The 25,227-nt window shown below is 38.9% G+C and overlaps 1 long non-coding RNA gene across 1 annotated transcript; it reads left to right on the forward strand.

Moving 5' to 3' along the window:
- Positions 1–6,882: 6,882 nt before the first annotated feature.
- Positions 6,883–24,498, forward strand: LOC124264257. The gene is made up of 3 exons (XR_006895085.1): positions 6,883–6,893; positions 13,315–13,329; positions 24,265–24,498. It is a non-coding gene; the product is annotated as an uncharacterized LOC124264257 (long non-coding RNA).
- The last annotated feature ends 729 nt before the right edge of the window (positions 24,499–25,227 follow it).

Below are 25,227 nucleotides of genomic sequence, written 5' to 3' on the forward strand. Positions count from 1 at the left end.
CTTTGATGGATACTTACAGAAGGCAGTGTACCCGATGAACGAGATCAGAGTTAGAAACACCGCAAGAAATGTTCGCTTGAACATCGCTGTAAAAATGTGAAAAATACACATAATAAATACTTTGACATGTAGACATTATGTATCTCCAGGGCTCAGATTTCAGTAAAACTAGTGGTTGAAGCGTTCCTCGACAGCGATAAATGTCAAAACACATTGAGTTATTCATTGAATCAAGGGTAATTCATAAATATCACTCTGTGCAATTGGGATGCGATTACAAGCATTCACTAAGCAAACCAACCAGACAACCTGATTCCGGAAATTGATAAACCTGAGTTACTTCCATCCTGTTCTAATCCGGTTCTTCATATTGTGAGTGAGTGAGTGACTGAGTGAGTGAGTGAGTTAAACTTAAAGTCACATCGGCAGTATTTAACCATATCGTGACTATGAGAGTTCCACATTAACATAAACTTAGTGAACAGATGAACATTTAAAACTAGCATGTAATCATAAAAATATATCACTACAGAGAACAATATAGCAATGGCCTATAGATCGCCAGTCACTGAAGGTAGTATCCCGGGCTGATTAAAGGTTTTGGGATATCTGTCTCTTCAAACACAGGAGTCCATCAGTGGGTCCACAACACTTTATTGGGCAGCTAGATATGCAATTACAAGGTAGTGCAGCAACGACCAGGCGGCATCACAGAGGCGATCGTCAGCCCACCTGCCTAGCCGCTGTCCGATGGTCAAGTCCCGTTACATCCAGAATTCATTGTCTATATACTACTGACTGTCAGGCTGCCCTGTATCGTATTACGATACATGTATGGTCCACCTGCAGTATCCAGCATGCACCTCATCCACAATGTTACGCTTCCGTGGCCAACCGGCCATACTCTAAAGTTAATTAGGGTTAATAACACGCAGCTGATCTGTACATGGCTGTCCTGGTGGTCGTGATAATAAGCTGCTGATATTTCATGTATATTGTCAGCACTGTGATTTAGATTTAGATAACACAACTTTAACTTAACTAAGAGAATATACAAACATGTCTATATTTCCAGATAAAACCCATACCCCATCAAAGTGCCTACGACAGTAGATCACCATACTGGTTTCCATGGGAACTTACATTACAGTACCTGCATGGACCCTAGTTGGATTTACACCATCCCCTCAGTCACTGGCGATAATTCGTACGTTTAGCCAAAAATAACATTTCTTATATACTGCGTTTTAAAACTCTGGCATACATAATACTTCAAATTATGAACATGATGAGTGTCATTAACAGCAAAAGTGCTGGGAATATGGGCATGACAAGTTTCCTCGTCAGCAAAAGTGCAGGCAATATGGGCATGACAAGTGTCATTGTCAGCAGAAGAGCAAGGGATATGGGCATGACAAGATTCCTCATCAACAGAAGAGCAGGGAATATGGGCATGACAAGTTTCATCATCAGCAGAAGTGCTGGGAATATGGGCATGACAAGTTTCGTCATCAGCAGAAGTGCTGGGAATATGGGCATGATAAGTTTCCTCATGAACAGAAGTGCTGGGAATATGGGCCTGACAAGTTTTGTCATCAGCAGAAGTGCTGGGAATATGGGCATGACAAGTTTCCTCATCACCAGAAGTGCAGGGAATATGGACATGATAAGTTTCCTCATGAACAGAAGTGCTGGGAATATGGGCCTGACAAGTTTTGTCATCAGCAGAAGTGCTGGGAATATGGGCATGACAAGTTTCCTCATCACCAGAAGTGCAGGGAATATGGACATGACAAGTTTCATCGTCAACAGAAGTGCTGGGAATATGGGCATGACGAGTGTCATCGTCAACAGAAGTGCAAACGAAAACAACAGATTTGGTATGTCCAACCAGACCCTAGTTTTTACCCACATAACGTTTGTCACGTTGACTTTATTGGTGAGAGTTTTGAGAGGTTATCAGAAATATTAGAAGTTTGTTTTGGGCCAAGTATTGTTTCTTGTTATCTACATTGTTTCAAAGATATTGGTTATTTTGTTTTACATGTACAACCTACTGGTCGGAATAAAATCGTGTCCTCTCTATGAGATGTCATGTTTTTAATATAACAAGTGATGTAGAACCGATCCCGCGAAAATCTTAGTACCGAATTGTGCGATATCGTGCGGAAGCAACTCCGCCTTGGGACCGGTTGAGCGAACACCTTTTTCCGTACTAGAAGGCTTTTCGATCAATCGGCCACAAACCAGGGTAGACTAGTTGGTCTAGAAGCCAGACCCCTAAAATGGTGAAATGTGGTGCAGTTCTGGCGACCAAACGGGATGTGATTTTTCACAATCAGGAATGATTTAGCTTTGATTTGAAGCCGGTTGTCATCAGCTACCGTGCGTGACTACTGCAGTGCAGGGGCCCTTTAAGGTGCAATATGTCATGTCAGTTATCGCAATATTTTAACCGATAACTGGATGGTTTAATTTAAAACTCTGGTATGGTTTGACCGATTTTAATAAAAAAAATAGTTTTGGAATGCTCAGACCATGATTTAAATTTGTGGGCAATAATATTACATATATGCTCATCGCAAAAATATTTTGGTAAGGTTAAAGGTCAATTTTAATAGAACGGGCATTTGATGAGAAAATATGAGTTGAACTTTACAAATTAAAGGTAAATTTTCCAAAATTATGTTTTTCAGATTCAGCTATATCATTTGAAGATCATATATACCGATGGTTGGCATTGTATTCATGAAAAACCATTACAAGGAAACAAAGGTTGGTACTTTGTATTTAGATCAGCAAAATATAAGATAATTTCAGCTCCATGCTTTACAAAGTATCAACAGTACTATATATGTCAAAGATACTGTTGAACTGTCATACATATTTGCCTTTATTGACATTCTGGCAGAAACAACAATTCAGCTGATGTCAGAAGGAGACATATTTTGATAAGTGTCAGTATTGCACTGACATGCCGTGAAACCCTTAAAACTGATGGATAATAACATGACATCCTATAGAAACATTGCCTTTATATCAATTCGTATTTATTGTTCTTAATAGTCATAGTGTATTCCGAGTTGACATGTTAGTAAATGTCAACATTGTCAACATCATGGGAACAGGTTTTACGCCTACATCCACATGCCGAAATACACAACAGGTTCAACCTCTTGGAGCAACACCTTACTGTACATTGATTTTTACATGCGCAGATATGAAGTTGAAGAAGGTCCACGGAAACGATTTAGCCTTAACTTATTTGCAACTTTATCAATTTTACAAATTTCTGAAAATAGGAAATTTGGATAGCAATATATAACTCCCTTTATGGTTAATTAGCCCCAGTGGTGAGCTCGGAGATTCAGAACCAGTGGGGGTCTAGACAGGCTTCACTTTGGACTATTGCATTACAGAAGGGGTTGGGCCGAAAGTTTGGAGTATGAGACTACTGGCATGTGTAAGGCCCCAGCGACCAGTGTCAGGCCGGGAAAGCCACATTTCAATTACATGGCTGTAGCCGCTAAAGCCACATTTCTAATAGATTAAATAATTAATGGATTACCGTAACCGGTAAAAGACTTTTCCTACGCTAAACGCCAGAAAAACCGTTACCCTCCTACCATCTATGAATTACGTTAATAAAACTATATGTTAGAAGGTATTAGCTTTAAAAAACAACAACTTAACAACCCAGCTTTATGCAAATCACGAATCAAATTCTCAAACGCATTCATATTTAGGTGAACTGCATCTTTTTCAGAAGATTAAATTGTCCTATTTTCGACCATGCCGAAATAAACCCATAACAGTGATTTAAGATAGATGTCCAAAAGAAAGGTTGAAATAAAATTCTGCTTAAGACAGAGATAAACCATTTGAAGTCACCATTTCAATTTTTAAAACAAGTAACACCTGTTGTAGAGTGTGTAAAAATTGTAAAAGGATCATTCCTATGAATTCAGTCTTTTAAAACATTTTCTGCTTATTTGCAATACTGAAAACAAATAAAACGTGTCTTTGATATTGTGCAAAAGTGTTTAGGAACACCGAAAAGGATCTTTGTTAACATTTTTGCTTGCAAAGTAACATTTACACACTCAGCAATATCAATCGCCAAAACGTAGCAATATTCAAGCAGTATTTGCATCAATTTCACGTGTAGAATGATTCTATTGGGTATAAAGAGAGCCAAGAATGCATGATATGTTACACAAGCACGAGAAATGTGCCACGAGTTACAGCAGAAGTGAGGGAAAGAGCCATTGGGATGTTGCAGATGGGGTCGACATACAATGCTGTTGCAAACGCCCTCGGATGCCACCATATCACGGTTATAAGACTTACTGGTATTCAGCGCTACAGACAGACTGGGGTCACCGTAGATAGACCAAGGAGTGGACGTCCACGCATCACAATGCAGCAGAAAGTTTTCATGAGAAATGTACACATGGCAACAAACTAAACCATTATCATTATTATTATGTTTTTACAGATTAAGATTTTTTATTATAATGTGATAATATTATATGTAATGTTAGTATATTATATTGTGCTAATTATAGAAATATAATCGGTTGTGATCTGAATAAAATTATGAGGAAAGATGTCTTGTTTTGTTAAACACAGTAACCTGTTTGAATCACAAAGCATGCTTTTTTTACAGCATACCCGGGAGAGCCACATTCCATGTTCACGCAACCATAACTATTGCCGGGAGAGCCACATCAATTTTGGCTATCTGTTTCGGAAATGTGGCTCTCCCGGCCTGTAACCCAGCGACCAGCGAGGGAAACGCATTTAAAAAAGCTAATCTCCTAGTAATATTAGCGTTCGTATTTCGGAAGATAAATATATAGATCTGGGCAAGCAGAAGATGTCCTTCATTTGAAACACACTCTGCTGATCACAGCTGGTGGTTTCATAATATCGGTTGGAACAATGCAGTTGACTACAGCCGACTTCGTTATGGCCATCTGGGTGAAGTCTGTCAATATTTTAGAGCTGACGTTGTACTGTCGACTTTCATCAGCTGATGAAGATAGTGATTCACGTGAGCCAATTCCATGAAGCGATAACTATTGTCAATTCATTCACTCTGCTTGAAGGACAACGTAGTCATGCGACATACTGAAATCGGGAAATGAACGACAGTTGGTGTTTTAGTATCCATCTAGACGAGGTCACTCAATACTTTCAATATGTATAGACGATTCAAGGTTTTCCGAGCAAAATATAATTCTAAAGCGTCTGTCAACTTAAATACCAACTTCTGTGCGTGAATTGAATAGCTGATAGTAATTAAATGTAACTTGACAATTGGCTCTCTGAGGTACGACTTTTGCAGAGACCAGAAACGATATTGGCGACATGCATTCAATAATAGCATTTGGAATGATCTACAACAGATATCATGAGACTGGCTATGCATTTATTCATTAACCATTCTCACAGGTTCAAAAATGTGTTGGGCCAAAATCAATGTTCAGCAACCCATGTTGTAAGAGCGAACTAATATGATCGGGTGGTCGTTCTCACTTACTTGTTTGATGCATGCCATCGTATCCCACTTGTGAAGATCGATGCTCATTGTGTCATGACCATGCCATGTGTAACTCCTTTGGGTTTATCATTATATATTACTAAATCCGAGGTATGCATATTTTTATGAAAGTTACAGTAGAAGCAAGATGTTTAAATGAATATTGCCTAGGAATTCCTTTGAGTTGTCCATAAAAGCAGGCACTTAATGTTTTGTATTTAAAGCAGTACGTTTCTGTCGTAAAATATCTTCATCAAATATTCCTCTGTTCCTCTGTGATAAAGTTGCAAATAAGTTAAGACTAAATTGTTTCCGTGGACCTTCTTCAACATATCTGTGCATGTAAACGTCAATGTACAGTAAGGTGTAGCTGCAAGAGGTTGAACCTGTTGTGTATTTCGGCATGTGGATGTAGACTTGAAACATGTTCCCGTGATCTTGACAATGTTGACATTAGCTAACATGTCAACTGGGAATACACTATGACTATTAAGAACAATAAGTACGAATTGATATAAAGGCAATGTTGCTTGTGTTATGATGACATAACAGACTCATCATTCTTTGATGAATAAAGAAAGACATCTTGAATAATTGAATTATACATTTGAGAGCTTTCTGTTATGTTGTGTGATTTTAATGATAGTCCAACAGTATCTTTGACATATTTAGTATCGTTGACTATGTAAAGCATGGTGCTGTTACTGTTGAACAGACATTGTGTAATATTTTGCTGATCTAAATACAAAGTACCAGCCTTAGTTTCCTTGTAATGGTTTTTCATGAATACAATGCCAACCAACGGTATATATGATCTTCAAATGTTATAGCTGAATCTGAAAAACATAATTTTGGAAAATTTACCTTTAATTTGTAAAGTTCAACTCATATTTTCTCATCAAATGCCCGTTCTATAAATTTTTTACCTTTAACCTTACCAAAATATTTTTTGCGATGAGCATATATGTAATATTATTGTCCACAAATTTAAATCATGGTCTGAGCATTCCAAAACTACTATTTTTATTGAAATCGGTCAAACCGAACCAGAGTTTTTAAATTAAACCATCCAGTTATCGGTTAAAATATTGCGATAACTGACATGACATGTTGCACCTTAAAAGGGCCCCTGCACGGTAGTCACGCACGGTAGCTGATGACAACCGGTTTCAAATTAAAGCTAAATCATTCCTGATTGTGAAAAATCACATCCCGTTTGGTCGCCAGAACTGCACCACATTTCCACCATTTTAGGGGTCTGGCTTCTAGACCAAGCAGTTTTCTGGGCTCAGCCACAGCCAAAGCCACCTATGCATGCCATCTGCGAGCAATTATCGCACTAAAGCGCGTCCGCTGTCTCGCTAGATCGCTGCTGGCATCAGGCTCCAGTTGCTTCTTTTGAGGCAAACAATCCTTTACTATAGGAATGACAAGTCTTTATGAATGATTAACTTTTATATTGTACAATAGCGACGTTTCGGTACAGACATTTATTCCGTTTTCAAGCATGAGGTGGTGAATGAGTATATAGCATGATATATATAGGGTACATGAAGGCTAACACTGACTGAGTTTGGTTTTACGACGCTTTTAGCAATACTCCAGCAACATCACGGCGGGGGACACCACAAATGGGCTTCACACATTGTGCCCATGTGGGGATTCGAACCCGGGTCTTCGGCGTGACGAGCCAACGCTTTAACCATTAGGCTACCCCACCGCCCCTGAAGGCTAACAAAGACAAAGGATGTAACATATGTTATATTTGGGATTACACTTTCTTAGTAAAGTACAGATTCTAGTACTTTTGGGGTTGAGTCCCATCCGGGATTCGAACCCACACCCTCAGAGTCAGGCATCTAATCGCAAGAACACAAAGTCAGCCGCCTAACCCGCTTATGGTTTTTGTTTTAATCATTACTTCAACAGGATATCTACCGAGTTCTCCATAAACCATACATTTTGGGGTAAATTGTCTCATAGTATATATAAACTGACGAGCAAAAGAAAGTACACAGGTGTAATTGTTGTTGCAATCCCAAATATGCGTTCTAACTAATAAAATTACTGAAAAACATTGATTGTATAGAACGCAACCATCATGTTTCATTTGCCAAAATGAAACCAAAAACATTTGTACTTGTTTTGCACGAATTTTTGCAAAATTGTGATTATTGTCCCATGCACCAGCACTTTTCTGACAGAGAGTATAAAACCTGTTTGTCGTGAAGACTGAACAATCACTTGACAGAAATCTCATGAGGAAATGCCAAGATTGACGTCGACGCAACAGGGCCAAAGGAAGGACACAAATGGGTGCTTTCAACCGCGATATTGCAGGGACATTGGGTTGAACAAGACAAACCATAATTTGGCTGTTTAACCGTTTCAGTACGACAGGCCAGACATGTGATCGACCCAGAAGTGGACGTTCCAGAGTCACAACACCCCAAGAGGATCGCTCTCTGCGGGTTATTCACCTACGCAACTGGATGTTGACGGTGACGTCATCAGCAGCCACATCATTGGGTCATCGCGTAAACCGATTAACAGTGACAAGACGACTTCGTCCTGCTGGCATGTATGGGCCTACCGACCGCTGCGTGAAATGGCCTTGACCTTCCAGCATCGTAGGAACCGTCTGCAGTGGTCATCACTACATCGCTGTTTATTGTTACAATGTCATTTTGCTGATAAAACACGTGTATCGCAGTGTGCTTCAACATACATTTTCCATTTTACAAAAGGTTTTGTTATTTTTATCTTATTTGAAGAAACACAACCTGTGTACTTTCTTTTGCACATCAGTTTAGTATATATTTACAAAATTTCCGATACGTTCTCTCTAAAATAGTTGCATTTTCATAACCCCAAACTTCTAACCCATATACCAAAACTGGTAAAACGCATTGATCAAAAAGTTTCAGATGAGAGTCAATTGGGATTTCAAGTTCCCTAATAGTTTTAAAAACAGAAAACATAGCATTTGTTGCTTTTTCTGCATGTCTCTTAATTGCTTTAGCAAACTTACCATTGTCGTTAAATAGGATTCCCAAGTACAGATATTCTCGGACAACTTCTATTTCCTCATCAAAATGTTTAAACCTATATTTGTTTTTCACATAGCCTTTTGAAATGATTACAATATCGGTTTTATCTAAGTTAACTTTAAGTTTACATGAGTTTCACCAGATCCATCCGAACCTGTGCGTGCACCAAGCCAGAAGCGCAGAAAAAACAGCCTGCAGAGCAGCAGCTAACTTTGTAGTGCAAACGTGTGCTGTGATTAAGAAGAACCAGGGTGATAGTGACTTGTGCCATATAGGTGTGGTCTGTTTTACAAACGTATTCTTACCCATATTCTCCAGTACCGTGATTACTTGACTGACTTCCGCGATGAACTGTGGTGTGAGATCATAGGTATTGCTAGTGTCTCCACAATGATTGGGACTGCGCATGTTATCCTGTGTGACAAGCTTTAACCTGAGCACAGATGACAGAGACACTTCTGCGCAATGGGTTCCGCATGGCTGACTGTGCATATGCCCATAACTACAACTATTTGAGACATACAATTCCATGTTCAGCTTCTGCTGTTGTGTGAAAATATTTTGTGTGAAATTAATTTGCTTTGTCACTCGCTTAAGCTCGCTAAAGCTCGTGACAAAGCAAAGTTTATCACTCGGGACAAAAACTTGATATGAAAGGGGAAGCTCGTTTGATATGCTATAAATATAAACCATCGTAGACTAGGAGTTTACCGGGCGCATCCACAGCAAGCGATGCATGCCATCCGCGATCAATTATCGCACTATACACTCATTCTCAATCAACAGGCACAGTTACTCTATTGCGTTGTCGCGTGATTGTAAAGTGCAAACACATTGAACTTCTTCACAAAGATTAAAGTTAGTTTGGAAATAAAGATACATTGAGTATTCTGTGTCAGTTTACCATTACCATTTCCGTAATACAAAATACCCCCATTCCTCTGACCATCGGAACCTCCTCATCTGAAGCCCATTTGATCCAAATTTTGCGGAATTTTCAGCGTTCCGATGAGTTCCGATGAAAATTCACCCGACATCCTTTTATGGGGGTCCCCTTTTTCCGTAAAATCCGATAGAGATCCAACATTGATCGGGTTAATCGGATGAAAGACTGGTAGCGGCCTGATGTCGGTCCGCCATATTCATCGGCGGCGTCCGACTGATCCGACTGAGGTCGGATTGTAATTCGAGGGTTACCTGATAATAATCTGTCTCCCGTCACCAATCCTACAAATCGGTTAGTATTCGTAGGGTAATCGGTAGGGTAATCGGACACTGGTCGGATTTGTCGCCAAAATCGGCAGTCGAGTATAAAAGCGGGCTTCACCTCCTGACGGTGCTAGTCATGGATCAACCTCCTCACAACTCTGCAGCCCTGGGCTTTGCTTTTATGCGGAAGCAACAAACTATGCAACAAGATGCAATGACCCTTGAGGTCCTGAGCAGGAGGCTGAGAAGAAGGCATAGAAGACAACGTCGTTATTGGGTTCGACCATGACTGCAAGCTGATAGAAGGCTGCTATATGGGCACTACACCAGACTTATGAATGAACTGAGAATGGAGGATACAACGGCATTCTTCAATGTCATGAGAGTTACGCCAGAACCTTTTGATGAACTACTCCAGAGACTCACACCAAGACTCATGAAAGGGGATACCAATGCCAGGAGAGCCCTTGAACCTGGTCTCAAGTTAGCCGGCACCCTAAGGCACCTTGCAGCTGGCGATCGGTATCCATCACTGTCATACAGCTTCAGGGTTGCTCGAGAAACCATTTGAAAGTTTATCCCCGAAGTCTGTCAAGGCATAGTGGATGAGTATGCTGATAAAGTGATCCAGTGTCCAGAATGGCATGCAATTGCTGAAGAATACGAGAGGCGTTGGGACGTTCCACATGTAATGGGGGGCAGTTGATGGCAAGAACGTGGCACTCAGGAAACCGAAGAACTCAGGCAGTCTCTACCATAATTACAAACATTTCTTCTCAGTGGTCCCGATGGCACTTGTTGATGCGAACTACCCCTTCTTATGGATAGACACCAGTGGCCAAGGACACATGTCTTACGCACTGATATACAATGCATCTGAGCTCCAAGAGACAGTGGAAAGTGGTCAAACAGGATTATGAAGTACCAGCTCCCAGAGGACCCTTCCGTGACACAACAGAGGCCAAAGCACAGCGTGAAACCCTAAGACTGTACTTCAACAACCCTCTTGGAGAAGCGGTACCTTAGTAGGAGAGGATGAGCCGAGATAACTGATTGTAGACTCAGCAGTCTGTTTAATTACCTGAAGTGGACTTAGATACAGATGACAACGGATAAACTGTATTGTTACCAACAACTGTTAGAGTACTCCAATGAATATTGAGTCTTGACATTACTCATTTTCATATTGTGCAATGTTCATGATTTATTGTTTATATGTACTTAATATCTTAAAAGTCTGAATGGCGACTCATATGTGTGTAAAAACAATTCAATCAAAATGTTGTGAAGTCGCAATTGCAACAACTGTTCTTGATTTTAAGAAATTCAATCAATAAAAAACATCAGTTAATGAAAATGATGTGTTTCTGAGTTGCCAAAAAGGTTTATGCTACGTTAGTGTTGCATCAAGTATAATTGCTAAAATAGCAAAGGAAGTTGTGTAGTGTTCAATAAAGTGATAATTGAACGGTGTTAAGTTTGGAATTGTTATTTCTAAATTCATTCTACGTTCCAAAATTTCAAATTCGAATTTAGTAATGGAGTCGAATATATGTATAATATTGATTCATTTCATAACCAAAGCATCTTCAGGAGGAAGAGGAGGCGGCGGCACAGGGGAGTCTTCTGGCACTTGAGATTGTTGAGGGGTGCTGGGAGGTCGCTTCTTTGCCTTCTGTCCTTGAACATTTCTGTTCTTTCTTGGACCCATCTTCAGGATCTTGGTGCTGTAGTGTCCGATGAAACTCTGCGGAGTGAGTGTCGGCTGACCCTCCTTTTGTAGTCCGTTGGCCGTCAGATGTCACCGCTTGCTATGTGATATGTGTCGGATGGCAGTTGAGTTAATGAGCGATTATCCTCCGATGTCACACCGGATGGCAATCGGACGGTGCTAAATATCATGTTACCCTCCGATGAGAATCGAATTGGTGATTGGCGGCGATCAGGCGCGTCGGGCATACCGCAGATTGCTATCAGATGAGCGTCAGATGACTGTTAATCATCAGACACTTGTCAGATTGACGTCAGATGTTGGTTAGACACGCCCGATAGTTGCACAACACGAATCTGACACACATCTGACTGACTCGACATTCATCCGACACTGACTCGATTTGCGACCGGAAATAGCGTCCGATGGCGAACTAAGCTCTGAGCCTCATCGGATCGCGCCCGACACGTCGGACACTGACCTGATAGTCGACAAACACAAATCGGATTCCTCGGACTGTGATACGATATTCTTCGGTGGGTTACCGGAAGAAAAAAACTTTGCTTCCGATGAGTGACCGATGAGCCAGAAATCTCTGTGGAATGGGGGTGTAAAGAAATATATTCTTACGATGTGTAAAACATCATATTTGTTGTAAGGGAGATATTGAGCCAGAAAGTTGGCCGTTTTGTTTCTTTAATGATGCACCTTGGTGACCTAGTTAAACATCTTGGTGACCTAGTTGAATACCTTGATCACCTAATTATTTAGGTGCGTGTGTGATCTTGTACTGACCTCATGGCGTAGGTGTGCCACCTCATTACGCAGAAACTTCGGGAAGGTATGACATCACATCAGGCCTATTTTTTGTCTACAGAATTTGGAGAAACACAATAGAATGTGTATTATGTAGTAATTATTGTACTGTATTATGTAGTATTATTGTACTGTATTATGTAGTATTATAGTACTGCACCTATACAGAAACCACTAGCATCAGTATCAAGCACAGAAAGTCCTTTATCTTGAGGTAAAGCAAGCACTGGAGCAGTTATTAAACACTGTTTCGACTGATCAAATTACTTCTAACAATCGATTGTTTCGATTGAAGTCATTCGTTAAGATTGTCACTATAAACAAGCAATATGGAAGCACGATATTTTAAAAGAGTTACATGAATGTGGATTGCGGGAATGTCTGCCTTAATTAATATTGGTTAATTAGTTAACTGACAGGTTATTTCAAGTCTGCGTGGGTTCCACCCTGTCTGACCCTGTCGGAATCAGGAAACAACCTTACGAAACCAAAACCATATTTAAATAAAACAGATTTAACAAAATTGGCGCAGTTTTTAACTCCTCTCATGCAAAATTGGTAGTGCTTATAAATAACTAGAATAGTTAGCTGCTATACCCTCGTGGGGGGTTGAAGAAACGTAAAATACTTGTCCCCCTAAGAGGGTATGTAAGTTCCACGTCATTTGAAGAATCTATATGCATGCCAAATTTGTAAATGCAGTTTAATTTTTAATTTAATTCATCAATCATCGCCAGTGGCTGAAGGGATGGGATGAAGTAAATCCAACTAGGATCCGTGCAGGTAGCAAAGACACTGTAAGTCCCCATGGTCCCCAGTAGAGTGATCAACCTTTAGTTACTGGCGATTTCTAGCCCATTTGTGAAATGTGTTGCCGTTTACTAATTTATTCTTCTAAATGCTGTCAACTAGTTTTAACTTATACCTGTGATAATCTAGCAGTTTTACTGTCCATCGATTTATATATTCATAATTGTTTTCAGTCACAATATCTTAATGTCGCCAATTATCTGTACAATATAACCGCCATCATGTAAAGTACAAATTATTGTTATTTTGGAAAACTTTTCTCCTGTACCACAGTCGGTGGTTCTTTTTGAGAATAAAATGAATTGAATTGAATTGATGACAGATTTCTTGTTCCTAATGAGTCACATGTGACGTTAAATAAACTCACTCACTCACTCACTCAAGAGCAGCTGGTATTCATTTACCCAACATATGTTCAACCCTACTTGTTGTCACCATAGCAACATTCAAGGTGATACCATTTACTGTGTTAACATAATCAACAAGGTTTGGTGACAAGTATGGTGATCTACCTTTAGTTACTGATGTCAACTAGTATTATATTGTATCTGTGGTATTCCAGTTATTATATGGCCAATCGATGACATCTTATTCGTCCTAAAGTTAGTTTTAATATTCAATTTCTTGTCACATTATGGCTAAAATATTGCCCTTGAGACGTAAAGTTTTAACTCACTCACTCACTCACTGCTATCATATCGAATGCTGCTATGGTGACGGCAAGTCGACTTAATCATATGGATAGTGAATGAATTTAATTTACCAATTGCTATCATCTTGAATGTTACTATGGTGACGGCAAGTCGAGTTGATCATATGGATAGTAAATGAATTGCCAATTGCTATGATGTTGAATGTTGCTATGGTGACGGAAAGTCGGGTTTATCTTTGCCAGCCCACTGCGACAAGTGTACTGACGAGAGATGAAGTTGATTTTCTATGAAAAGTTCATTTTGTAGTTTGACTGACTGAGTGAGTGAGTTTAGTTTTACGCCGCACTCAGCTGTATGGCGGCGATCTGTAAATAATCAAGTCTGGACCAGACAGTCCAGTGATCAACAGCATGAGCATCGATCTGCGCAAGTGGGAACCGATGACATGTGTCAACCAAACCAGCGAGCCTGACCACCCGATCCCGTTAGTCGCCTCTTACGACAAGCATGGGTTACTGAAGGATCATTCTAACCCGGACCTTCACAGGTTTGTAGTTTGAGTGCTAAATGCATGTGACCGAACCCGAGTGAGAGGGTGGTCGGGTGATAGTAAGAGAGTCAGAGAGGGAGTGATGGGTGTGAGCTCGGATATTTGGGGGTGTTCTAATATTGCAATCCCAATGACTAATATTGCAATCCCGACAAGCAATGCATGAAAGAACACTTCGTGTTTTAATGACACAAAACAAACAATAGGAAATTGATTTTAACCAGTTTTTAAACAGTCAATCAGACAACACCAACAAGTGCGCAGAGACCGGAACAGCAAGTATGGGCAGCGGAAGGACCTCGTCTCTATCTGTTAATATGCTGGAGGAACGAAGACGTACGAAGCTGAAAACAGAACATATAGACATGTTTATGTATGAGTGAGTGATCGAGGTTCTACTCTGCATTGGTCACTAGGGTCACCGGTATTGGCTTTCATCTTGTAATCAAATGTTCCCAAGCTTTTGTCATTGGAAACGGGTCACTAATACACACACATATATATATATATATTGGCCAATGAAAAGGGGCAGACATGGAATGAAATCAGTAGGAAGTGGATGACGTTTTGGATGCTAAGTTCTGGGTATGTAGATAAAGTGTAATCCCAAAGTTAACATGTGTTACATACTGATGCAGTTTTACTCTGTCAGTAACTGTTAAAACTTAAGGAATATATCAAGGACGAAATAGAAAAGGATTTATTCCACAGCTACCGTGTCACAAACATGTATTGTCTTAGTTTACTGAAAAATGATTCACGGATCCACATGCATATTTTTACCATATGTTCAACATATCAAACAAGAAGTAGAAAAGGAATAATTCTCCCGTATTTGAACTCCTCGCACGCCGAAGACCCGGGTTCTGTTCCACACATGCCTGGTGTCCCCCGGCGTGATATTGCTGTACTATTGCTAAAGGAGTCGTAAAACCACACTCACGCACTCACTCACTACAAAAAATATTAAGGACGGAATACAACCAGATTCATGTTTCTGTTCTTGAACACATTATGTGACCAGTATTATTTTGTTCATCTATTTTCTTTTGTAAAAACACCACTTGTAACGTTAAACTATATGGTTCAACATACAATAACATATCAGGGAAATACTAGAAAAATACTTGTATTCATTCATAATATAATCTAGTTTCTTGAACCGTTTTTTATAATAATAATAGGACACTTGTATATAGCGTTACTCCATGCTTGATGCATGCTCGAAGAGGAGTCACATAGAATGAGTTAAGAGCAGTTGAGTGAGGTAGGTTTTGAAATGACGTCTGAAAGACATCAGATCTGGAGATCTCTGACTGGTTCTGGGAGGCTGTTCCACGCTAATGCGTGAGCAATGAACCAATATTTCCTTTTTGCCGTCTTTGTTTTTAGTTTCTGTTTCAGAACTGTTCCTATTTCGATAAAAGGACGTTCGTAATTGTGGTCAACAGACACGTAGCCATGGCCTTGACCGTGTCGGATTTGGGTAAATATATAAAACGACGGTGCAAAGAATACGCAGTCTTCATTGTCCTCCTCGACAGATTCCGTTAGCTGTGAAAATATGAATGGGCCCCTGTGATGACACCAGGTGTTCGCGAAAAGGGTAAGGAAGCGTTTTGTGACATTAAAGCGAACTGTTCAAAATCTACTCACGGTTGCAAGGTTTGATAAGACTACTTGGGTATAAGCACCGCTTGTGTTTCAAGCTGAGGACTTGGTACTTGGGACACTCTTCAATGCGGGGGACGTAGAATCTGCATCGTATGAAAACACCAGGGTCTTCAATGTCGCGCGCGATGATCCCAAACGGTTCGGTACAGTTCACTGAAAGTCCTGTCAAACCAGCAGCCCTGGAGACAGCGCAGACTGTCGCTGTGATTAAAGCGACGTGCAAAAGAGACATGTCAAGTTATTAAGTTATTATGAATACATGTACACCCTAATGTCTGTTCAAGTCTGTACATGGCACACATGACCTGTATATGCCTTATCAGTGGCTTCACGCCCATTTTACTTCACGAATTCCGGTTGATGTTTGATAAAGATAATTCAGACCCCGGGGCAACAGATTGAAGATTTGTTTGCCTGTTTGTTGTTTAACGCTGCACTTAGCAATATTCCAGCTATATGGCACCGGTCTGAAAATAATGGAGTCTGGGCCAGACAATCAAGTGATCAACATCATGAGCATCGATCTAAGTAACTTGAATATGTGACGTGTGTCAACCAGGTCAGTGAGCCTGACCACCCGATCCTTTTTGTCACCTCTTACGTGAGTAAGTGACCTAAAATTTAACGTCACCTCGGCAATATTTCAACCATATAGTGACCTCACCTCTTACGACATGGCTTGTTTGTTTCTGTTAACATTCATTAGATGTTCATTGTGTGATATCAGGATATACCGGTGTGGAAGTTACTGTGAATGAATCAGGAGATAAACGTACTGTGTTTGGAAATTAGATGAATGTTAGACCGAATTGATAGTCTCTAAATTTCATTTGAAGCAGAACGCGTAGCGTGAGGTTTGAAATGATTAATTTAGAGACTATGAACATTCGTGTAACCTTGCTGTCATACCCCAAATGGAAAAATCGCTGAAAAATATACGAATGACCAAAAAAAGTCAGACTAAAATATTTCCAGAGATGTGAAATATATGCCCAATGTTAAAGATTAAACATGATTAGTTACATGCAGATATATGTCTAATATTAATGTTTTGAAACTCGTAGCGATTTATAACTACATTTCCTAAAATTGTTGGAAGCGCACGTACAATCTCCATAGCAAGCCGGCAAGATCGTCAGATATACCCTCAGCTGGACCCATGAGAGCCGTTATGTCAACAAACGCACGTGCGTGTATTTGAGTCTCTCACCGTCAGTCGCATGATTCTTATCAAAAACTTCATAATAGGCAGCAAAATCCTGTTAGCCAAGTTCTTTGTACTTTCAATATGGCGATAAATATTTTTCATGATTTTTAAAACAATGCCATAATGCCATAAACGATTTAAGTACTCGGGATTATTTTTACCAAAGCACCGCAGTCATTTACGCGCGTTCTGATTGGTTTGTCGTATTTTGGCACATAACAAGCATCGATAGGGCGACGAGTCTTCTTGGAGGTTACGGAAAGAGGCGAGTGGTGACGAATGCCATGTTCCGCTGTGGTGTCGCCCCGCTACGTGTTGAGACGGGCCGAAACACCAACATGCCCCGGAACCAACGTGTGTGTTGAGGATGTAATGAGTGCGTTGAGGATGAATGTCATGTTTTATACCAATGTCCACTTTATTTTGATGTTACAAACAGTCTTTTAGTCAAATGTGAAGAAATATGTTATGATTTTAAATGTTTGAGTGACAAGTTTAATTTTATCATGTCCGAGGCCGAGATGTTCTTCTTAGCAGCCAAAACCTGCAAACTTTTATTGGGAAAACGGCAAAGTATTTTATATCATGGGTAGTCTTTCTTTTAGAATGTGTAGTGTGTATTTAACCATTATTGATTTTTAACACCATGTATTAATTAAACTGTATTTTACATTGTACATGTAGTCTCTCGTGACCCCTTAAAGGATAGTTTGTTTTAATGACTTGTCAATTGCTTTATTTTGTAAAAACGAGGTGAGACTTTAATAAAATATCTGTCTGTCTGTCTGTCTGTTTGTCCCAGCCTGTCCCCATCGAACAATGCCTGTTGACAATTTGAACACAAACGTCGTATCCCACGGTCACACACGATGCCTAAAAACGTACAGAAAATCGTAGGCTACTTTATGGTACGGCGTAATGTGATCCAGGTGTTAGCAGGAATTTCTTACTAAAATGGAAATGGGTTTGTCGTCTCTAATATCATATGTTCCGAGAATACGCACACAGAAATAGAAAAAAACTAAGTTTAATGTGCCAGGTTATGAAGGTAATCAAATATGTTAGGTTCAATGTGTCAGGTTATGAAGGTAATCGAATATGTTAGGTTTAATGTGTCAGGTTATGAAGGTAATCGAATATGTTAGGTTTAATGTGTCAGGTTATGAAGGTAATCGAATATGTTAGGTTTAATGTGTCAGGTTATGAAGGTAATCGAATATGTTAGGTTTAATGTGTCAGGTTATGAAGGTAATCGAATATGTTAGGTTTGAAGGTAATGAATATCAGGTTTAATGTGTCAGGTTATGAAGGTAATCGAATATGTTAGGTTTAATGTGCCAGGTTATGAAGGTAATCGAATATGTTAGGTTTAATGTGCCAGGTTATGAAGGTCATCGAATATGTTAGGTTTAATATGTCAGGAAATGAAGGTAATCGAATATGTTAGGTTTAATGTGTCAGGTTATGAAGGTAATCAAATATGTTAGGTTTAATGTGTCAGGTTATGAAAGTAATCGAATATGTTAGGTTTAATCGAATGTAATGTGGTTATGAAGGTAATCGAATATGTAAGGTTTAATGTGTCAGGTTATGAAGGTAATCGAATATGTTAGGTTTAATGTGTCAGGTTATGAAGGTAATCGAATATGTTAGGTTTTCAACCACGTGAAACATGAATGACACCACCACGATCTCTTGAAATAATTTCCTTCCATTGATAATTTCCAATTCATACATGTCTATGTGTATCTGACCCGTGAAGATCCGGGGTAGAAATTACTAGAATAGGTATTCAGCAACCCATGTGCTTGCCATAAAAGGCGACTATGCTTGTCGTAAGAGGCGACTAACGGGATTAGGTGGTCAGGTTCGCTGACTTGGTTGACACATGTCATCGTATCCCAATTGCGTAGATCGATGCTCATGATGTTGATCCGTGGATTGTCTGGTCCAGACTCGATTATTTACAGACTCGATTATTTACATATAGCTTGAATATTGCCGAGCGCGGCACAAAATCAAACTCACCCACTTGTTACCACGTGTTTTGATTATAGAATAAAATGTCAGGAAAGTCACGCCAAAGGATGAAATGGTTTGACACCCTCCCTACCTGCAAAACGTCAAGTGGTTTGGGCAATCGATAGTGGGAAGCAGTTACCAAACATTTACATGCGTCAAACCACTCGTGAAACCCTTATCAGGAGGTTTACGCTCTATTACTCTATCTTTTCACGTTAGTGGTTGTTTGGATGATAACATTCACCCTCGGGGTCTATGAATAAGCTTTTTTTTAAACAACGAAAATGTATTATTCGACTCGAACCATTAAATAGAGATTTACCATGTCCACTTATGCATGAAAACTATTTCTGTACTGTATCGACACAAATTATACACATTCGAAGATATCGTTATTTAGTATGACGTATCTTAAGATATGTGATCTAAACACATGCAGATATTTCGTATTAACGTTTTATTGGGAATCTTTTGAAAATGCAGTTTCATACCGCTTCAAAAATCATAGTTAACTGGTAACTAACGGGATCAGTTTGGGCAGGTTTGGTTGACACATGTCATCATATTGCTATTGCGTGATAAGGGCGGTAGGGTAGCCTAGTGGTTAAAGCATTCGCTCGTCACGCCAAAGGCCCGGGTTCGATTCCCCACAGTATCGCGTGATGAAGGAGCAGCATACACCCCGAAACGTCGTGTTATTCACAACAAAGAAGTTAACATCCATATATCTTGTTTTTCTTTCAATATAGTAACTAATGTCGAAATGAAGTTGTTATGGACAAACTGTGTCTACATAATGATCATTACCTGTTAAGCGTTTAGGAAATCTAAATTCAGATTCCATTGTAAAATCCTAATTACATTATAAACATGCGCTTTGGAATAACTATGAAATAGTGACGATCCTGCCATAGGCAACTAGGCAATGTTTGGTCGATTTCAGATATAATAAGCAAGCCAATCTGATCTCTAATGCTCATGAATTATTACCACTTATATGACAATAGTTTGAGAAGGTGTCAGCTCAGGAAGCCGACCATTCGATTTTTATAAGGCTCAGGACGTCGACAAGCGGTACGCTTTGAAGTTTGGGTGTTATTTAGCACATGGCTAATCCCATGTGACGTGTTATTACAAGGCTGGTGGTTGATGGAAGTGAACACATCGCACACGGAAGCTGAACATGTCAAAACATGATCAAAACAATCATAATGATGACCATATTGAACTACATATTATGAGAAGCATGAAAGTGTACTTTGGATTTCGAAATGGCTAATGCTCAACGCTCAACTTGAACATATGTTTATTTCTACATCTCGTTGGTGCAATATGCTGAAGGTCAAAGACAACCCACGAAGAAGAAGAAATACCGATACCTGGAACGTCGTCTTCAACAACTGAGACACCAGTTTCAAAGTGGAATATTATCTGTTAGACAGTTTCCTGATTCAGCGTCTCTTCTTATACATCTTTAATGAATTTATAATGTACTTGTATAAATGTGTATGTATATTTAAAATTTTGTAATATTTGTAACAGTTCGTAATATTATGTAATATAACGGTAGTGTCCGATTTTTGACAGCGTCTTGGTCACTGATCCATTAAAGTGTGAAGTTTCGCTCTCAAAACTTGGATAACTAGCTGTACCATTTAAGGGTAATTATGTGAATGCAATATGCTGAGAGAAGTACAGAACAAGTAACATTCCTGAACACTGATACTGTTTGGGGGTGATAAAACAAGGGCCTAGTTATTGTTTGGCGTGATTGTTGGGCAGAAACAGATGAAGAGACGTCGTGTTGAAAATGCTTCAGCAACTTTGTACCAACTTGGTTTGGAATACATGACATGGCGTTATGGCGTCATATCTTTCTCTCTGTGGCAGTGTGCTGGCTGAAGGTGTTGCTCAGTGATTGACTTTGAAGTTATTGACTTTCAAGAATAGACTATTTTAGTTCTAGTCTTTTCTGTTTTAATCTTATCAAAAACATTGATTGACTATCCGAAGCTTCTGTGACAGTAGCTCCCACAACCACTGGCTAATGAGGGATTAATTAATTAATTAATGAGCCGTGGACTTGAAATTGCGACGACCGGTAAGCTCACTGTCAATATTGGGACAACTGGCGAGATTAATTACAGAAGTGTGAAATTTCACTGTCAAATTTGGGACTGTCAGAATCGGGAATAAACCAATATCACTAGTTATAATTCCTGTAAAATGTAGCATGTTGTAACATGTATAAATATAATCTGTCTATGTAGTCTCCCCTTACCACTCGTGGCTTACGCCTTCTATATATTTTATGTGTTTTATAATTTAATGTATGTATACTAAGTGAACTGAGACGAAAAAAAACCCACTAGCTTTATGTGTATATTTGGCTCGTTTTCTCATTAGGTGTGCTCTCATCAACATAAGCCGGATTACCCTCTTCTAACAAGAAGAAGAGTGTTCAAATCTGCAGTTTAATGCGATTCTTAAAAGGCTTGAAGCGAAATCTGCATGTTCATCTTTTCATGTATTGATATAAAATGTGACTCTGTAGTGACACCCGCGACGAAGGAACTTATATTTGTTTAGAAAATGTTAAAACCTGCATTGAGAACACAACGCCCAATCGTAATCCAATGCTTGTTTGATCAGCATTCTTGATTTACTCCCACTTTGCCAGGAGTTAATCCCACTACATTAAACGAATATCAGATTATAATTAACACCCTAATTAGCAAGGTCATGTCTGGATGGTTATTGCCAGTTTCTGAGGTGTCCTCTCACGCAGCCAGATTCATTATAACGAAGACGTCATTCACTACCTTTTTACATGTAGGAACTATCAAAATTTAAGAACAACGGTGTATTTTTATATTCAAGGATACGATGTGAAAACTACCTTATACGGTAACGGCGCATTGGATAACTCAACAAATTGTGACATTCTCAACTCATTACACCAGTTCATTTCTAAAAGTAAGCGCTTCCAGTGATTATCACCTCTACATATACATGTATATTCAACGCAAGACAAGATTTATATAACTTGATTTTCTGCGGCAGCTCTTTTCGTTGCTAGGCACAACCAACACCATAACCAAATATTTATTATTCAATCATTTTTCTGAGTGTAATTTTGTTTCAGTAGTATTCTTTTCTTGTCGGACTATTTCAAATATGTATCCAGCTATATTGGAACCGTGTACTGGAGCGGCGTTTATATAAGCCAGTTGGCTTGTTCGCCTATCCAGGTTTCTCTATTGACGGAATAAAAATATGTTTAAACCAGATTCTGTCAAAACAGGTCTCTCACATAGCAAGAGTGGGATCTGGCTGACCAGGGTTAGTGTTTTGATAAAGCATGTCCAGATGAGCATATATACATGTAGTCTGTATCAACAAAATGCTCAATTAGTGAGATTCGTGAATTTTGTATTAAAGTGAGACACATTGGTATGATATTATTTGAACTTCTTTACATTTTTCATATTACGTGTGCTGAGCCATTGTCTGTATCAAGAAAATGGTCATGATTAGGAAATGCTCAGTTTGTAAGATTAGTTAAATTTATATTAAATTGAGATACATTGATATAATATTTTATTTGAATTTCTTTACATTTTACAGAAAATGTAAATAAAAATATCCTGGTGCAAAAGATGTAGTGTATTAAAAAATTATGAGAAATGGTGGCTGAAAATGTTAACAAGTGAAGCTTCTTTGGCTGTAATATTACACACACATGGACACCACATTAATTGGGTGCAAGTATCCACTTCTGAGTACCAGCCTAATCATTGAGTGCTAGAAACCACTTCTAAATCCTAGCCTATTCACAAAGTCAACAATCGGTTCCAAAGTCATGTTATTTTGCTGCTTGTTAAGAACCAGTTCTTATGTCCAGCCTATTTATGTATGTTAGCATCCACTTTTTTAACAGTGATAAGCAGTGCCAATACCACTCAACACGTGTACGACAAGATAACATTTTAACTGTTACACTTACAAATTCCACTCACATATTAATTGCTGTATGGACCAATTCACTGGGCGGTGGGATAGCCTAGTGGATACGAAATTGTGCGGAACTATGGATTGAGTTGTTTTTTTTCTTGAGTTTGTTGAGGTAACTAGTTTAGGAAATCCATCGTATCTCTAGTATAACTGTGCACTTTGGTAATAAAAGGTTTAAGCACTATGTCAATAAAATTCCTCAACCGATGTGTAGCACAACTTGGTCCTGCAATTATCGGCCTAAGTGTCAAATCATTAGGGTGTTCTGTTTTCAATGTTCTCAAGAAAAAAAAACCTCGTTACTTTTGATGTCAAAAATTTATACTCTAATATTCCACACAATTTAGGGATTGAAGCTATATCATTCTGGTTACACGAATATCCAGCATTACTCCCAACACGATTCTCCAAGGAATTCGTCATACAAAGTGTTAGATACATATTGAATAATAATACATTCTATTTTGATGGGGGAAATTATTGACAAATAAAGGGTTCAGCAATGGGAACTAAAATGGCACCCACGTATGCTACGTTAGTTTTAGGGGATTTGGAACGAACTCTGGAAACCAAAGTGAAAGAACAGTTAGGACCTGAAGTCGCTGAATACTTTAGAACAAATTGGCGACGTTTTCTTGACGATTGCTTCATGTTATGGCCCTTTGGAGATGAAAAATTAACTCTCTTTTATAACATCCTAAATAACATGAACAAACATTTACATTTTACCATGGACTCAAATTATTCTGAAATTCCATTTTGGGACATTATGGTAAAACTATGTGGACGTAATCTAGAAACAGATATATAATATAAACCTACAGATACTAACAATACCTTCATTTTTCATCTTGCCACCCGAGTCATATAAAGAGAAGCATTCCCTATAATTTAGCAAGACGTATTTGCATGATTGTGTCACAAATACCGACAAGGAACATACGACTTGCAGAACTAAAATCATATCTACTGTCCCGTGGATACCCAGTTCTTCTTGTGGAAGATGGAATAAAGAAAGCAATAAACACAGACAGAAGGACACTGTTGAAAGTTCGTGATAAACAAATAAATAACACTGTCAATCTGGCCTATGTTTCAACGCACAATCCCAAGAATCCGGAACTTTTTCATATCATAAGGCAAAATGTTCCAATTTCAAATGCTGATATGAAAATGAATCGAATTATGGCTAATAATGTAACAATGATAAAGAGTAAACGCCAAAGCCGTAACTTAAAACACATATTGACACGTGTCACATTCGACTCATGTATTAAACCTACAGAATTCAGTGTCTCAAAATTTAAACGGGGAAATTGTGGAACTTGTGAATATATACTTGAAACTTCATGTATAAAGTTAAAAAAACAGGAAACAATTATTTCATGTACGCTCTAACATGGACTGCTCCGCAAAACATATTATTTATGTTATTATATGCCAAGGGTGTCATGACGAATACATTGGACAAACGGAGTGCTTGAGGGACAGAATGCGCGTCCATAAACAACAGATTAAGGACCCCAAAACAAGGTGCATACCCTTAAGCGCTCACATCGACAAATGCGCAGCAGGAAAGGAAATATAATTTAAAATATTCCCTTTCTATAAAATGAATACTGCTGACGCCATGCAGCGTAAAGCTAAAGAAAACGTTTTCATTAAAGAATTGTGTCCATCGTTAAATAGGTAACGCAATGTGTCTGAATTATACTTGTTTTCATTGTGCTACTATAGTACTGTCGGAAATAGATAAAAAACTGTATTTTCTCATTTATCTCTACAATTTATGTAGTTGATATGTGAAAGTGTGAAATATCTGTTAAACTAAGTTCGGCCTAACTACATTCTCGGTGGTAGAGAGATAGGAAACGGAGAAAAAGGACTTTACTGAGGGGAAATTAGTGCAGAAATGAGCAATGCGGGTTTTTTCTAAGTCCAAAAAGACTTTTTTTGGAACAGACCA

Source organism: Haliotis rubra, unplaced genomic scaffold (genome assembly GCF_003918875.1).
Source record: "Haliotis rubra isolate DU_JTF1 unplaced genomic scaffold, ASM391887v1 Scf917, whole genome shotgun sequence".
In the NCBI taxonomy this organism is placed as follows: Eukaryota; Metazoa; Mollusca; class Gastropoda; order Lepetellida; family Haliotidae; genus Haliotis; species Haliotis rubra.